Here is a 17,230-nt window from a genome sequence, read left to right on the forward strand (position 1 = left end):
GTGCTAGAGCGGCAAAGGTTGACCGAGGAGAGGATAGCCGCGGTGGATGAGAACGAGGCGGCGGATGGGGCGGCTGGGGGTGGCTGCAGCTCGTTCGTGAGGCAAGCAGGGGAAAGGGGATTGGGGAGGAGCAGGGGGGAGGGCGGAATTTCGCGCGTGCTCGGCTTCATCCCCCTCGGTCGCCGTCACCGCCACCGCTGGATGCTGAGGGTAGCTGGACCGCGCGCGTGAGGTGTCAGTTCTGCGCGCGATCTCCTCCCCGAAGGTGTCAACCTGCTCGCGACCAGCTCCAACGTGTTCTCCAAAAGTGATCACGCACGATCGGACGCACGCATGCACTTTTGTTTCTCCACGCTTCACTCTTTTCGCCCTCCTCTCGCGCGTTCGCCCTTTCTTCTCCGCGGGTTCGACGATCTTGTGAAACGGACCGCTCAGTGAAAAGTTCGAGGGACATTCCTTCTCCTAGATCCGAACGGGGAGAGTCGTAACTATTTCGAGTCTGGCACGTGACACTTTTCAGCTGGCGACGACTATCATGCTGGCCGGGATCTTCGGGGACAACAATGTATGTGAAAAATCGCTTGCGGTAGAAAATTCGATTGCATGCGTATTGCATTCTTCCTTACCAATGTGCTTGCACGGCTTTAAAGAGGGAAATAAATGTCAGTGATCGTGTCTGTTAAGAAGAGAGAAACAACATTGTCGGGATATTAAACGCGATATTAATATTAATATTCAAAATCGTCATTTTTTATTCCGTTTTTTTATCAGCTGTGAAGTCCATTTTTTTCTAATGACATACTTTTGTAAAAATAATTATATTTGGTCTTTATTCCTTCTCTATCTTCCATAAAGGACGATACTGAGCGAATTGCACTCGCGATGCCAATAATTGTGATAGCAAGTGTTATGACATATCGATACGCCTATATACGTTCTATTCTGTAATCCTGATTTTGTACCGTCATTATTACATACGTTAGCTTTATTATTTTCTTCTTCTTCCAATTCTACTGAATACCGTAAATGGAGGGATGAAATTTTTCCGCGTATTCACTATATTTTCCGAACATATATTGTAGATAAAATATTTTATTAGCTCACATATACTTTTATGTTTACCTCGTGGTATTTATCCAGAAATGTTATCCTTTAACGACGTCTATTCACGTTGTTTTCTTAAATAAATAAGTCTCGTCAAATTATCGTGATATTTATATTTTCTTATTTACTGATATATTAAGACGTATAATTTAAGTTACATACAAATTACATCTTTGTTCCATAATAATAAGTTCTAAAATTAAGAGAAAATGCACGTGAGAGAGAGAGAGAGAATTAAAGATTATTTTATTTCCTAGTTTAGTGTTGAATCCGACTATGATAATATCATATATGCAGTCGCCGTATTATATATTTAAATGAGATTCATATCACATCATCCGCGGAAATGTGAATACAAGGCTTTAAATAAGTGCAAATCTCTTAATAACACTTGCACATCAAACGTCATCATACCTTCCGTGCGAGCGTTCCGTGTTCATAGCTCTGACCCAACGTCTCCCTTTCTCGTTATCATGTTGACTAATCAACCGTATCTCACCGGCAAAGAGATGAAGGGTGCAGTCTCGCGCTTTGAAAAAAACGACTGTAGATCTCGTCGCGCTCTGATACGTGAATTAAACGCTTGCACTTTGCGCGCCGCGCATTAATAACGTCATGCGGACGAATATCGTTAGCGTATTGCCGCTCCTTGCGTAAGAGAATTATCGTAGGTAGATATGGCGGGTCGTATATCGCCGAGGCTGGTTCCTCAGGTGGCGATAATTCATCAGACTCGAGTAACTCGACCACTCTCCGCGGATGATTAATTAATGTCAGAGGCAGCGCTCGCTATCGCTCCCAATTTTCTCTTCTTTCTATCAACTCTGTCTCGCGCGATGGTTATTCGATAATTTTTATTATTCCGTCTGGCTCTATTCACGATTTATGTCACATATATCGATCATATAGTTTGAATGAGAGAAAAATAATTATCTTTAAGATTTTTCCTCTTATAGTATACGTGGTAAATCGAAAAAAAAAATATTAATTTGTGTTTTAGTAAATTGTGCAAAAATTATTCACACAGTTCATATAGTCTATGAATTTAAAAGATTTTTATATAGATTTTTTAATTTATTACAGGCATCGCATATATATGTATTTCACATTCGGAATTATATTTTCGGACTGCATGCTCGAATTTCCGCACACTTTTACAACCGTTGCCAATGTTTTTGGCACCTTGCCGGTGATTTACCGTCAAAAGAGCGTATCTTGTGGAATCACCCTGGGGTTTACGCCCGGTGAGATCTTTGTTGGCCCTCTGTTCTTGTCCCAAATGTTTGGATAAAACATACACATGCGAAAATAGACTCGTGCGAATTTGCAGTCTGTTTGATGCGTCAAAAACTGGAGCAAATTCAATAATCCAGTTTAAATATTTCATCTGAGTCTAAGGCTTTATTATTGGAATGACTGTTTTCCTGAACAGAAATACATTGATAGCGCATGTTTGATATTACACATTATCACGATATTATAATCAAGAGAAATATAGAGAATTAATATATATAAACATTTATATTAATTATATAATTACTATTATAACAATTCAAAAAGGAGTTGCTGGCTGAATAAATCATATTGTTCGTGAAAACGTCCGTTGATGAATCTCGTCTTCGAGAGTCCGCTTTTTCCATTTTTACCTCTATTTTTATACGGATAAATGTATTTTGCTTTTCAATATAAATAGAAGTGTATCAGAAATTGTATAGTGCGTGTCGTTATATTAGTTGAGTTTTGATAGGAAAAGTTGTAATATTCCAATAACAAATTTTACAACTTCGTAATTCTCAGTGTATATATGTTAAATGGTTTCATTATTTAATACAAGATGTTGGGCTTTTAGTTTCACGACGAATTGAAATAAAAACAAAAGTCATAGTTTCATTAAGTGATATGGTACTGTTGTAGAAACTATACGCCGCTATATTAATTTCAGTTTACACAACAATGAACTCGAGCTAAAGTCGAAGTGAAATCGCTCTCCATTTTTTCCACTTTTTCGTCCCGGTAAAAGCAGATCAAGTGCGCAAATAAATACTAAAAACATCATGTAAAATACCAAGCTACTGCTGTACTGTAGACTATTATAGTATTTTTAGAGATTTTAGGATCTTTAATTCTTTTTTACGAAAATATTAATTTTTTTATGAAAAGATTAATTTTTTTTTACGATAATATTAATTTTTTTAACAAAATTATGTGTTTTTTTTTAGATATAAACGTCGATTTTTATTATAAAATATAACGAGGAGAATTTTAATTTAATTCTTATTTAATCGTTATTCATGCTATTTGACAATAGTAATTAGAGCTTTCAGAAATTTTTCTCGAAAATATCATATGTTGACGAAAATACATGTCAGTTGCACATTTCGCACATGTCACTGAAATTCGCGTAATTCACCGAATTTTTCGCTGAACGCTTGACAGTTTCACTGTAACGTTACAGTGTAACGACACGCGTCGATTCCCGCTCGTAAAACCCGTAAAGTATTCTTTGTTTATCGCTGTTATTGAGATATATAGCTTTACGCAGGCGTTCCAAGTATTTTTTCATTAAACGCGAATTCGACTCGAAAAGAGACGCGCGAATGATTCGCACGAACGCGGAAATAACATTTTACGGCCCGTGCGATGCGGCTTCGCGCAAGGAAATCGAATTTCGGGCGCTCGAAAGGGATTCCGTCGGTTGTTTTTAGCGGTGAAAAAATTAGAGGCCGCGATGGCGGCCGCTGCGTTAATTGCTTTAACTGCTTCAGCATTTTCCATGATTGACGGTCTCGTGATTCACGCTTATTATACCTGGACTGCGCTTCTACGCGATACCAGAAATATCGCGAGCGTCGGCATTTTATCTCTTTTAATTCTTGTCTCAATTATCATCCGCAGGAAATTGATTAATTCGAATTTGTGTGAATGAAAGTATCGAACGAAAAGATTTAATTAATTTAGATGAATAAGAATGAAATAAAGCTCTTTGAAAAAATAAATTTCATTAAAAATGATTCAACGCTTTACATAGATTTTATCCAGATAAATTCTTTTGAGATCGATCGACAGAGATACGTTGCGCATTGAAACTTTGCGATCTCGTCTCTATTCACGACGTAGAAATCAGTTTCATTTAACACAGCGAACGTCAGAGAATCTCACGGCGCATTTTATTCGAGAACATTATCGACGGATTGACCGAATTCTCCTTTTTGTTGCGAAAGGGAAAAATTTCTTAAGCAGCTCTTCTCCCGGGAAATGAAGATCCGAAACGACTTCGACGTATCGATTTCAATTTCGAATACGCGTAAACTCATCCTTCCTCCTATCCCGACGATTCGCGATCATCCCGATAAAACGCTTCCGTTCGCGCTAAAATATCCCCTTCGATACGAAAGATCTTAATCAGAGATATATAAGTACGTAACCAATGTTGAACACGGCCGTTCTCTTTCATCTCGTTCCGATCAAATCCATAATAGTCAAGAGAATTCAACAAGGGTGACAAATGAATCGCGAAAGATATCGAATGGAAGGATCGCGAAAAATTGATTGACCTTTCAGCATTCCACGGATGTCGGTGACTCATAAAACTTCTTAACCAGCCACTCGAAGAAAGAATTTTCTCGTGGCTCTTTTTCACTGTCCCCCTACCCTGTAAGAAGTGGCAAAACTCGCTCTCTCTCTCTCTCTCTCTCTCTCTCTCTTTTTTCGGCTCGTTTCCGTTTCCTCTTGTTTCGCTAGATTCATCCGCATCCGCTTCCGTTAAATCTTACTACGAAAAGTTTCTACGGATCTTTCTCTCTCTCTCTCTCTCTCTTTCAAAAACGACAATATGAATAATTCGAGAAATTATCTTGAAATCTAAGTGCAGATCACTGAATATTGCACCGTGATTGACAAATAAAACGGATAGTTAAATAAAAATAAAATGGAAATTAAATGTGTGTGTGTAATATTTTATATATTTAAATAACTTAACTATAGTTTTAGGATATATCTGTATATATCTATCTTTTAGTAATTCAAAAATTCTTTATTTACATTAAAAAAAATATAAATCATATATTTTTAGAGTTAAGTTATTTAAAGATCTGACATTTTACACGAAGGGGTGAATTAGAAAAAGTTTGTAGGAAGCTCGAACTTCTTTCTTTAATTTGTTTTTTAAAAATACTGCACGTGCACGTAATTACCGGTGAGTTAGTTAACGGGCAAATCAATGAAAAACATGTTTGTGACAGAATACCTATTAATATCTACTAATAGACGAGAGTGATTTGTCTCACAGATTAAAAGAGAAGCGCGCGCGCAAACGGACGAGAGATTCGCCGAGAATAGACTAGACGGTGCGGATCAATGTTACATCCTCGAGGTGAGACAGACAAAAGAAGAAAGAAAGAGAGAGAATATTTTAAAAAGAGCATGGATATGTCAAACGCATAGTTTATTAGAATATAAGTCGTACGTGGAATTTTACGGGACGCGCGTTTTGTTGCTTGCATGGACCGAGCCCGGGGTGAATTCCATGTATGTATTACATAACTAGCGTGTTTGAATTGGGGTCCGTGTAAAAAGGAGAACGCGTATGTCGCGTTTTTCATACGCGCCGCGTGTAACATCGCTGCTCATGCCGGAAATATATCATGAAAGCGCGTTTACATCATTTCGCGACCTAATTTCCGGATTTGACAAAAAGCGTTTGTATTGAGCGAACTGATAAAGTCTCTTTTCACAGGCGGGGATTAGTTGGAATTAATTTCGAATCGATACTTGCTTAATAAAAATGCTCTGGCTCAACTGGATACTGGAGTTAAAAAAGATTGATAAAATAAAGAAGTTTTAATAGGTAAAGCTTCAACATTCAGTGATAATATTTAGAATGCCCTAAAGTCTTCATCTTTTAATTTTCATAGTGTATTCTCTAATGAATTTGCGGTTGATTTTACTTTGAAAGAATTTTTGAAGAAAACTGGTACCGTGATAGCCATTTATATTTCCGTATTAAAACTCGAACTCTAAGGAGAAATAAAATAAATTAAAATCTCTAATTTAACTTTTGAGGCTCAATTATAATAAATCGTTAAATTTAAAATGTTGCAAAAAATAATTAAATCAAAATATTGTTAATTAAAAATGTATGTTGAGTTTAAACTCATCAACAAGAGTTTACAGGTGAAAAGGATTGGAATGAATATACGTAGTGTAAAATTTTAAAGCCAGTTTTATTCAGTCAATCGATCAATTATTATTGACATGTAAGCTGAAAATTAGAAGAGAAAATATATTTTTGCTACATTCCTGCAAAATTAGTCGACGTCAGTCATGTAATAACGATCGTCTCTGCAGGGATTTATGTTTACATAACTCTAGGATTACGTATTCGCTTTACATTAATTACATACAGGCACGCGATTCTGAGGATTTAATTCGCTTTTAATATATGCCCATTTTTGAGGAAGAGAACAAAACTCTCTCGATAGAAAACGCTCATCTCATGCCGTATTTAACCATTTTTTCATCACGCATTGACATTATACCTTCTTATCTTTCATTTGTATGCGAACCCGTAATTTTGAGATTATTTAATTTTGCTTATCCCCATCCCATGAAATTATGCTTCAAGTCAGTTAACATCATCGAAGGATATCCAAAAATATTTTGCGTAAAATATAATATCTATAGCCATATAGAAATAAATCGTGAAAAAGATTTAAAAGATATGAAGAGATGTGGATAATAATATTAAAAATAATAAAAGATAGAAATATTTAAATATTTTTTTTTAATGATTAAAAAAATCAATGCAAAACAAACGGGGTTAATCCCGGCCAAGTGCGAGCGGAGGATTGCGTAGGGTCATGCGATCAGATGTTCAATGCGAACGTTACCAGCACCGGCACATCGGATCGATCGGTCATATACCCGACTCTATAATTCAGCACGTTTATAACGTAATCCTTTAATTCACGCCGATATAAATTAGAATAATCCCCAGCAGCTATATCGGAGTAGATCTTTATGTCTCGGAAATACGGATTCATACACGATGCGCGCGCGTGCACGATAACGTTCTTTCGATATGTGATTTATCGTTCGACGAAGGAGACGGCGATAATTCTTTAGTGCTGTGACAGCGCGATCCGTGCATACGAATTCGACGTGAACTCGTCGTGTGATAAGCTTCCGGAGATAATTCACATTCGCTTGTCGCGCGCGTGGATATGCATTCGTATTTAAAATTTGTTAAAATACCTAGCTCCTATCTCTTTTACCTTGTTACGTAACTGTTACAAGAACTTAAAGCTGAATTGCGTCAGTGCGGATTATTTAAAGCCAGCTTAGTGATACTTTGTTGGATTATATTGCTACGTATGAAGTTTCTATTTATAACTGATGCAGACAAGATGAAAGTATCATTTTAATTAGCGCTAATTAGTATTGGGTTTCCTCTCGAATATTATATATTTTATCATAGAATATTTATTATTTCTCTCTCTCTCTCTCTCTCGCTCTGACTTAAATAAAGATATAAATTATATAGAGAAAAAGGAGAGAAAGATGTTATCTAAAGATTGACACATAGCAATATATCTGTGTAGATCTCTGTAGAAACATGTATTAAAAATAAATCAGGAAAGAGAAATATATTTTCACTCAAACTTTTCTTCTGGGAATCATACTCTAACAAAGTTTCTTTACTTTTGGAAAACTCCAGAGACCTAATTACGACTTAAATATCTTCTACCCGAACATTCTCATCGTTTTCGTATATTTGTTTTTTCGAGTTTCGGTCATGAATAACAACTAGGTTTTCTTCTTAAATCTATTTTTTTTTTTTTTTTTTTTTTTTAAATATTTATATAGGATAAAATTTAAAACAAATCTTTTTTTATTAACAATAAGATATATTAGGTACGATAGGAACGAATAATCGTCAAAATATATACTATAATTATTTGATTACTTTGTGATATTACTTTAGAATTATATAATATTAGTATAATCCAAAAGTAATTTCCTTAATTATTTCCTTTACACATACCTACAATGGGTATTACAATGGGTAACTTTTGTCGTAGAGAAATATCACGGAGCGCGTAAGCGTTGCGTCTCTAACATGATTATTGATTTAAACGCGTTTTACTACCTTTATTACCCGTCTCGCGCGGTTGCACGACGAGAAACGGTACAACCCGCGAGAGTAGATGCTCCTCTCGCTTCGCGTGCATAAACCGCCTTAATGCACCTACCGTGAGAGTGCATCATCGCTCTCTGCAAATGACATCTCCGCCATTCATCGTCCCTTATCCGTGTTTTGCCCATTGTGCCGTCGCTCGCAACAAAAGCGCTTTAACGATTTAATAGAAAGGTTCCACTCTCTCTCTCTCTCTCTCTCTTTCTCTCTCTCTCTCTCGCGATTCTCTCTCGCGATTCTCTCCGAGCATTGGCAGCTCTCCTTCCGGACTTTGGAAACTTGCTCGAGAAAGCTCTTTTCTCGCATCCTCCCCCATCTTCGTGCGCGAAACGCATCGACGAAAACGAGCCACGAGGGGCCGCGCATCGATTGCAATTACCATACGTTAATTACAATTTTAATGACGTTATTTCCCCCTGCTGTCTACCTCGTTCTTCGCTCTTTCTTCATGCCAAAAGGCACCGCGTGCATTAATTAACGCGTTACCATTTGTTGTAATATCTGGACGCGCTGCATAGTCACTTTGAAACGCAATATCTACCTTTGAAACCGTATATTGCGCTCACTCGTAATTGTACCGACAATGAGCGTGCGTTCTGAAACTCGGCAATCGATTGGCGCAAACGCATTTCTACGTTTACGTGTGTGTATGTGTGTGTGTCCGCGCGCGTTGCGCGAGCTTGTACGTCAGACCGAAAATACGAGCGAATTAATCGTGAATAATAATGTATTTTCGCTGTAAACGAGTAAATTTCTCTCGTATGGCTCGTACATTACGGAAAAATTGCGAAATACGATAATTATTTAAAAATGTTAAATAAAATAATTGCGCGAGAGTGGACGACAGGAAAATGCAATTTCGATGAACGTAAATTTCGATAATATTATATTCTCTTTTTAAAGTATTGAGAATTTTAAGCTCGACAACTGTTGTAGGATAACGTTTACTGACTTTGATCACGAAGGTGATTGCGAATATTTTCCACGAAGTTATATAGGAAGCTGGCTTGAAAAACAGACGAGGAATCTCATGAATATAGAATGGGAGCGATTCGAAAGTACAATGCCGCCGTCAGGTAGCTATGTAAACGTGATAATTGCACTCTTATAGATATATTGTTAGATGCAATTATTCTTATGAATTTTTCGTATAATTACGATGGAAAAAATAGACCTGATTAATAACGTCGATTGTTTTCCGTACATCATACTTCAATAGTAGAAAAAAAAAATTATAATTGTTAAGAGAGAGAATTATGTTTCTCCAAAAATTAGAATTTTTAAAAAATCAAGAAATAATTCGAGATTAATTGCAATCAATAACAAAGGATTAAAAGATTGAGAAATTTCTATCCCAATTTCCGTAAAAATAAACTCAATATTCAAAATCATCGAGCATTAATACAGATATTGCGAGACAAAAATCTTACCATTTTATTTCAAACTTCTCGATCTCGTAATTAATCTCGCATTAAAACTCGGAACTCGTAAATTCCTCTTCGGCTTTCAATGCCGTGCGTCGATTATCGAACTCCCCTACCAGGCCATTTTGCCACTGTATTCAATGCGAGCGGCATTCGAGTCGGGTTAAAAGTAACCCCGGCATCCATCTCGCGTACATAAACCGCCTTAATGCACCCTCGGTAGCAGGCCATTACACCACGCATCCCTGCAGCCTCTCTTCCCCCCCCCCCACTCCGGTCGCATACTACTCGCGCATGTTACACGCATATTAAGATACACACGCACACGCCATTCTCCGTAGACATGCACGCGAACCGCCACTCCTCCTACTCTTCACGCATATTTACGCCATATCGACCAGGTAGTAGTAGGTAAAATTTACTCTACCACGGCCGATACATTATTTCCACGAGCATTAACGCGCCGACGTTATTGCACTATCTCCGTCCTCTTCTCCCTGCTTTACAGTCCTTCTATCTCATGAGCTATCATGCGTCGAGGATCGCACGATTTTCTCTGACAATGGATCATCATGTTTTCGTATGCAATGAGTGAAAAAAGGAAATTTGCGACGCCTCGAAAATTTGAATCTCTTCGACTTGATGTCTGCTGTAATTCATAGCGACTTTAATCGTACGAAGAATAAAAAAGTAAATTTGCGATTATATCGTGTAATGAAAAATATTATAAAATATGATAAAAATGTAAAATATTATTTTTTTTTATTATGAACGAAATATCTTCCAACCGTTCTATTTTTAGCCGTATTTTTGTTCAAATTATTCGTTTTTAATTTCCGATATGCATATATATTTTTTTGCAATTTTCGCGTTGCAGAAAAAAAGAGTTATTAAAACACGTCGAGATTTTTAATTTATTAATTTGAAGTTGGAAAACTCAAACAAGTTTCTCTAACGATTCGCGTCCTTATCATTATAAATATTTACTCGCCCCTGATATACGATAATATTCGTTCGACAGGCAAGTTCCGATACCGGGATCCCCAGTCTTCCGTTGTCAGAGTCGGTGGAATGAATTTTTCGTTCTGCGATGTTGATGGCCGTGGAGCATACGTCGATACCTTTTATTGGCGCCTGCTTTCCGTGTCGCCACTCACTCATATTTTTGCTGCGCGATGTATGTTCTCTTCTGTTCACGTCTCGTCTCTCTTTTTCTCGGAAAATTCAACACCGGGGCCGTTTTAACTGCGAATAACGCTTACGAGAAGATATTGTGAGCTGAGACAATATTTACTGATTAAAAATACACGAAAAAAAAATATGGTACAATCGAAATTAATAGAATTTTAATTGAACGCTTTATTTTATTAAGTGTAAAAGTCAATATCGTCCAAATTTTTTATATTTATTAGATATAACGCAATTTGTACGAATTAATATTCTTTTTAAATCAATAAAAATAATTAATATTAAAAAAAGAAATCAATAAGAAATATTTTGAAAAATTTGGATTTGATTTTTGTTAGAAAACATGATTATAATCTTTAGCTTTTTGAAAAATATATTGAATAATATATTCTTCTCTCTCTCTCTCTTTTTAATGAATAAAAATTATTATTAAAGTTTCTCGTGATTATTTTAATATTTCTGACACGATATAATGTGAAAACTCTAAGAATGCTTCGAGATCCTCTTGAGGACTCTGAAACGGCCCCGGACATAACCAGCATTCTTGAATAAACCGAACGGTCTATTCTCATGTATATATTCACCCGCATGTTCTGCATTGCGCACTTACAGACATCGAATAGTCGCGAACAGTTTCGAAACTTTACTCTTGCACGCGTCTCGTGGGACTCGAAAGAGAGATAGAGAGATCGAAAGTTATAAATAATTCTGAAAACTATGACCATACCGGACTTTTCTACTCGAAACGAGGCATAAAAAGGTGCCGTCGCAATGTATTTCGTTTACGTAATTTGAATACAGAGAGGCCTCGGAAATACAAGATTGCTATTGCGAGAGACATCAGTATGCGATTTCTTATCGGGAAATGCTTGCAAATAACAGAGGAGACGACATCTGTTGCTTACAATGCAAGAGAGAAATTTCTGTCTTTTGTCTAAAATTTAAACTTGAATATTATATATTATATGTTATGTATGTGTGTGTATTGTAATTTTATAAATATTGTTAAAATAATGTTAATATTTCAAATTAAAAATTGAATCTCTCAACGCTTACGAGAACTTTACATACTGCAAACTTTGTAGTAAAATATCTGGCAAGTCTGGGAGAGAAGTATCTTATCTTTTTATCCGCTCCATCTTTTATGTGTATGGTTATGTCGAAGATATCAGCGTACTATGCCATATGCAAGTTTCTCCGACTTTTGCAATTCTCTCGCGTGCGATGTTCCTTTTCTCGGATATTAATAAAAAAAGAACCCTGATAAAGTCGAAAAGCAATTTACGAGTACAACGAGATTTTGTATTCCTTTTTCTTGTTCTTTTTTTCTTTTCTTTTTTTTTTTCTTTACTTTCTTGAGTGGAGTCAATAAAAGCGAGAACTCCCGATGGAGTGGCCGAAATGCAATTTTTGCAGAACTTTGGTCCTTTCCGCGCAAAACTTTCAACCGATACTTTTTCAAATCGATTGAATTACAAGGGGTGTACGTTCGGTCTCCAACTATTTCAATACGACCTTTAAAAAGCGCATTAAGGGATCGCGAAAGTTTGGCACTTCTCCGTTTAATCTCCATGAGACTCAATAAGAATCGCAAATCCTTTCGCTAATGCTACATCAAATGGCTATATACAAGTGGCAATAATATTAATTATTTATGAACAAAACGGAATGCTTTAGAAGAGAGTAATCAATTTATGCTTAATATTATTTTCAGATTTTCATTTTTATTGTGTCAAAATAATCCGGGGCTCAAAATCTGCGAGACATTTTCGTGTCTGATTGACATACGGGAATATCTATATAGGATGTCCGCGTTGGACGAACGTATAACTTCTCGACAAAACGTTTAAAACGTGATTCGCGGGGCGAATTTTCCCAGGCACAATGGTCCCGTATGCCCTTTCTATGATCGACTACGAAACCGGCTGCGAAACTGCGATTCCCCGAGGATACACGGCAACATTTCCGTATTTTCAGGACGGTCCGACGACGAAGGCGATAAAGTGAGACGGTGCGGATTTCTCGTGAATGGCCGCGGGGAGCCTCGTCGCTTTTACTATCGCCGGTAATCTCAGTCTCTCTCTTTCTTTTTCCCTCTTTCTCTCTCTTTCTCTTTTTTTTCTCTAGCTATTGCAAAAATATATTTTTTGCCGCCGTAAAGACGCAAGCAAGCCTTCCCTCATCTTCTTAGACGCGAGCACGTATACAGGTTGATCTATTTAGGGCGTGAAACACGATTATAGCGAAAATTAGGAAGAAAGAGCTCGTAAATAATAGAAGCTATCTGAAATAAATTGAACAAATTAGGGAAGATATAGAAGCCCTTTTATCATGCTTTTTTCCCCAATAATAAAATTCATTTATCTCTTTTTATCTATTTATTTATATTTTTGTTCGAATAAAAGCGAATCATTTGTATACGACTAATATAATTTATGATTATTTTTGGGCACCCTTCTATGTTGCAGGATTAAATTTCTTTTTAATATGAAATATGAGTCAATAAATTTACGTAAGCTAATTATAAAATCTGTATTATTATACATGTTATATTCTATATTACAGAGAAAAGCATCTTTAATATTAGCTAGAGAGAAGATATTTTCTTCTAATATTATGAATTAATTAATATGTACACGACGAAAATCATTATTTATATTTAAATTAAAATTCATACGTTAAGCTACTCTCTTATAATAGCGAGTTTAAAAAATTTTTATTAACGTAATAATTAAATTACGTTAAAAATTTGGAAGGTTTGTTATATCAGAGCATGAATTTCTCATTTGTCACGCGCAATATTGAGTGAAACATTGAAGGCCCGTTTCGAGGAGGAGCACTCGATCATAAGCGACATATAACGCGTTGCTAAGTTTCTCCTCGCATTTTAAATTTGCGCGTTGTCGCTCCATCGCTCCGGGCAATCCATCATCTTCTTGTCGACGAAAACTCGAGCTCGCGACTAATACGAAGCAACCATCATTCCCCTTTTCGCTATCTCATTTCGCGCCAAGAGTAATGCACATATCCGATGAAACTAACAGTGGCCGCAACTTTTGCTGCCACGAGACTGACTGTGGCCAAATAAATGGTTAAATATTTCACGTAGCCTGGAGGAGCACGCGCTCGTCAGTCAAAATCAGGTGTACGCAGAATGTAAATGCGATATAAATCAGGATATGAACGTAATGCGATATGCGGAATGTAAACGTTAGTATATGACGTTAGTACGATTATTATCGCAAATCTGATGTAAGGGAAGATTAACTAAGGGAAATATTTTACAACGGACGTTGTGTTAACTATATATAATATTATTTCTCTTGCGCTTGGAAACTGAGAGAGATTGAAATAATTTCATCAACTTTAAACAGTCCAAAAAAGAAAAGAAAAAGAAAGAAACACGATTAGACATTTTCTGTAGTTTTTTTTTTGGCGCTAATTAGAATTTCGATTTGCTCCATCACGTCACCAGATATATTTTGAGAAATTTGCCGTTGCAAATTCCCAGTACGGGAAGTACAATAATAGATAGTGTTTTATTGACAGATCATATTTTTAAGCTGCACTCTGTATATTCACGAGAGGCATATGCACGGTAGTCGTCTCGCGTTTCATAAACGATCCTTCACGCGCGATCGCTGCCGGTTCACGCGTTCCAATATCTAAGCTATAATTTTAATGAAATTCCTGGGAACACGTCGCGGTCTCCGAATTTCAATTCTCTATAAATAACGGGTCAGTTCTCGACGCTAGCGGTTGCGGGAGAATAGCCGCGTCGTCGCCGATATTTTATTTTTCCTCGGTCCAGGAACGCGGTCAAAGCGGCTCTCGGCCGGGGAAAAAAAGGGAGTATCACGAAACAGAAAATAGCTCGCGCGGGGAAGTGCACGCCGTCGGATGAAAATTCCCGGAGGATAATAGAAATTTTTCGTCGAGAGACAAGCGCGTCTCGCGTGCACGCGTGTAAACGCGCGAGATAATTCGAATTCGGGGCTTGTGAACGAAATTGACATTCGTGTATGCGATATGTTCCTATGGAAAATTTAAAAACAAAATCGGGATTGAACCGTAATTCTTTTACGGAATTGATAATCTTATAATTCTATATATATTGCGTATAAAACTCTGAAAATTAATAATTTTGCATTGATATATGTAACGTTTTAAAAATTGCAAACGCGTTTTTTTCATTTTTTTGCCAAATTGAGGTAAAATTTAAATAATGCACGTTTTCTTATTTTGATAATTAAATTATTTTGATAATTATATCTTATTTTGATAATCAATTTTTTTATCGAATTATTCTTAATTCGTAAGAGTGGAAGTGATTGGAAAATCAATTAATCATCATCATAGCACGTATCGATTAGTTGCATAGACTTGATCGAGAGAGAGAGAGAATTACGTATTAATAATTTGCCATTACGCAGATAACAACAACAATAAATAACAAATATTTAGTCGGTTGTTCGTTACCGCACACGGTCATTTAATCGCGATTTTATAGTGGCCATTCGTTTAATTCACGCATTTACGATTAATTCCGTATGGAATAACAATTCTAGCATTTCTCTCTCACTCTTTAGATAATTACTTTAGTATATCTACCGTGCCCTGGTGTATATGAGAATATTTAATAATGTGTTCTCACGCATATATGATTCGCGCGTTAATTAATATCCCTTCGCGGACCGCGAACGTTGCAAGATTTATAGCTCGCGAGATATAGCAGAAATTTTCCTGACACGCGGAATGAAATGTGGAATTACTATACCGGGGGTCTTAGTGCACACCGTTTATGTTACGTATACGAGCGACGAGAATATGAGAGAAACGGGACAACAGAATTCTCGCGCGGCAGCAGCTGGTGCCCCGCGAAAGTTCTACACGTTTCGCCGACGTCATGGAATTTTTGCTTGTTCATATCCCCGGCTGATGAATTAAGATCCCGTCAACAATAATTTCTCAAAATGTTCTTTCCACCTTTGCATGCAACGTTGCCGGTGAAATTAATGAAGAAAGTCATATTATGCCGCGGATAATAATTATGGTCTGAAATTTCTTGCGTTTATGTATCTTGTCTGTTTATGTGTGTAATCTTGAATATCAGAATATACTGACGCCATACTGTAGATTTTATATACATATATTATACTACAGATATGAAAAGAATAAGAAAATTATATCTCATGAACGAGACTGCACGAGTATATATTTAAGAGGTGTATTAACATTTTATTTAAAAGTCAAATATTTTGTTCTCTTGTCTGCTAAAGTATTTCATGCGAATGAAAAATCTGGATATCTTATTCCAATTATATTAATTCCTCTTGATTAAAGATAAAATAATTTTAAACTGTACGTTATGTCTAAGTAATTATTTATTACATCTCCTGAAAATTGACTTATTACTATTGGACCTGTATTATTGATTTATCCAACTCGACAATAAAGTTCCTCATTATTTATCTTCGGACTGCGGTGTTCTCGAAGACAAATAATGTAGCGACTGTTATAATCTTTGCAATTTTGCGATCCACGTCGTACATACGTAAGAAATCTAAGAACGATGGATTATGGTCTGAAATTTCTTGCGTTTATGTATCTTGTCTGTTTATGTGTGTAATCTTGAATATCAGAATATACTGACGCCATACTGTAGATTTTATATACATATATTATACTACAGATATGAAAAGAATAAGAAAATTATATCTCATGAACGAGACTGCACGAGTATATATTTAAGAGGTGTATTAACATTTTATTTAAAAGTCAAATATTTTGTTCTCTTGTCTGCTAAAGTATTTCATGCGAATGAAAAATCTGGATATCTTATTCCAATTATATTAATTCCTCTTGATTAAAGATAAAATAATTTTAAACTGTACGTTATGTCTAAGTAATTATTTATTACATCTCCTGAAAATTGACTTATTACTATTGGACCTGTATTATTGATTTATCCAACTCGACAATAAAGTTCCTCATTATTTATCTTCGGACTGCGGTGTTCTCGAAGACAAATAATGTAGCGACTGTTATAATCTTTGCAATTTTGCGATCCACGTCGTACATACGTAAGAAATCTAAGAACGATGATAGAACAGAGAGAGAAAAAAAATCATCGACGCAAAGAGAGGTTGTGGATGAATGAATAAACGCGATGAGACGAGGAAGAAGCAAGGATGAGGAGTGCGAGAGCAGTCGGGAATAAGAATAATCGCGGAGACAGTTCGCATTCGAACAGAAGAACGTATTCTTGATGTCGGCGATGATGATGGTGACGTCAGGATGATGGGGTGAAATCCATCGC

At 36.4% G+C, this 17,230-nt stretch overlaps 1 protein-coding gene across 1 annotated transcript in view; it reads left to right on the top strand.

Annotated features, from left to right (window-relative positions):
* The first annotated feature begins 243 nt into the window (after positions 1-243).
* The window catches only part of LOC115245988 (Down syndrome cell adhesion molecule-like protein Dscam2), a 144,146-nt gene continuing 127,159 nt past the window's right edge, over positions 244-17,230 (top strand). The window contains exon 1 of the mRNA XM_029824531.1: positions 244-565. The gene's annotated coding sequence lies outside the window, so the exon portion shown is untranslated. The remainder of the gene's footprint in view (positions 566-17,230) is intronic.

This window comes from Formica exsecta, unplaced genomic scaffold, assembly GCF_003651465.1.
Source record: "Formica exsecta isolate Colony F162 unplaced genomic scaffold, ASM365146v1 scaffold138, whole genome shotgun sequence".
NCBI classification, from domain to species: domain Eukaryota; kingdom Metazoa; phylum Arthropoda; class Insecta; order Hymenoptera; family Formicidae; genus Formica; species Formica exsecta.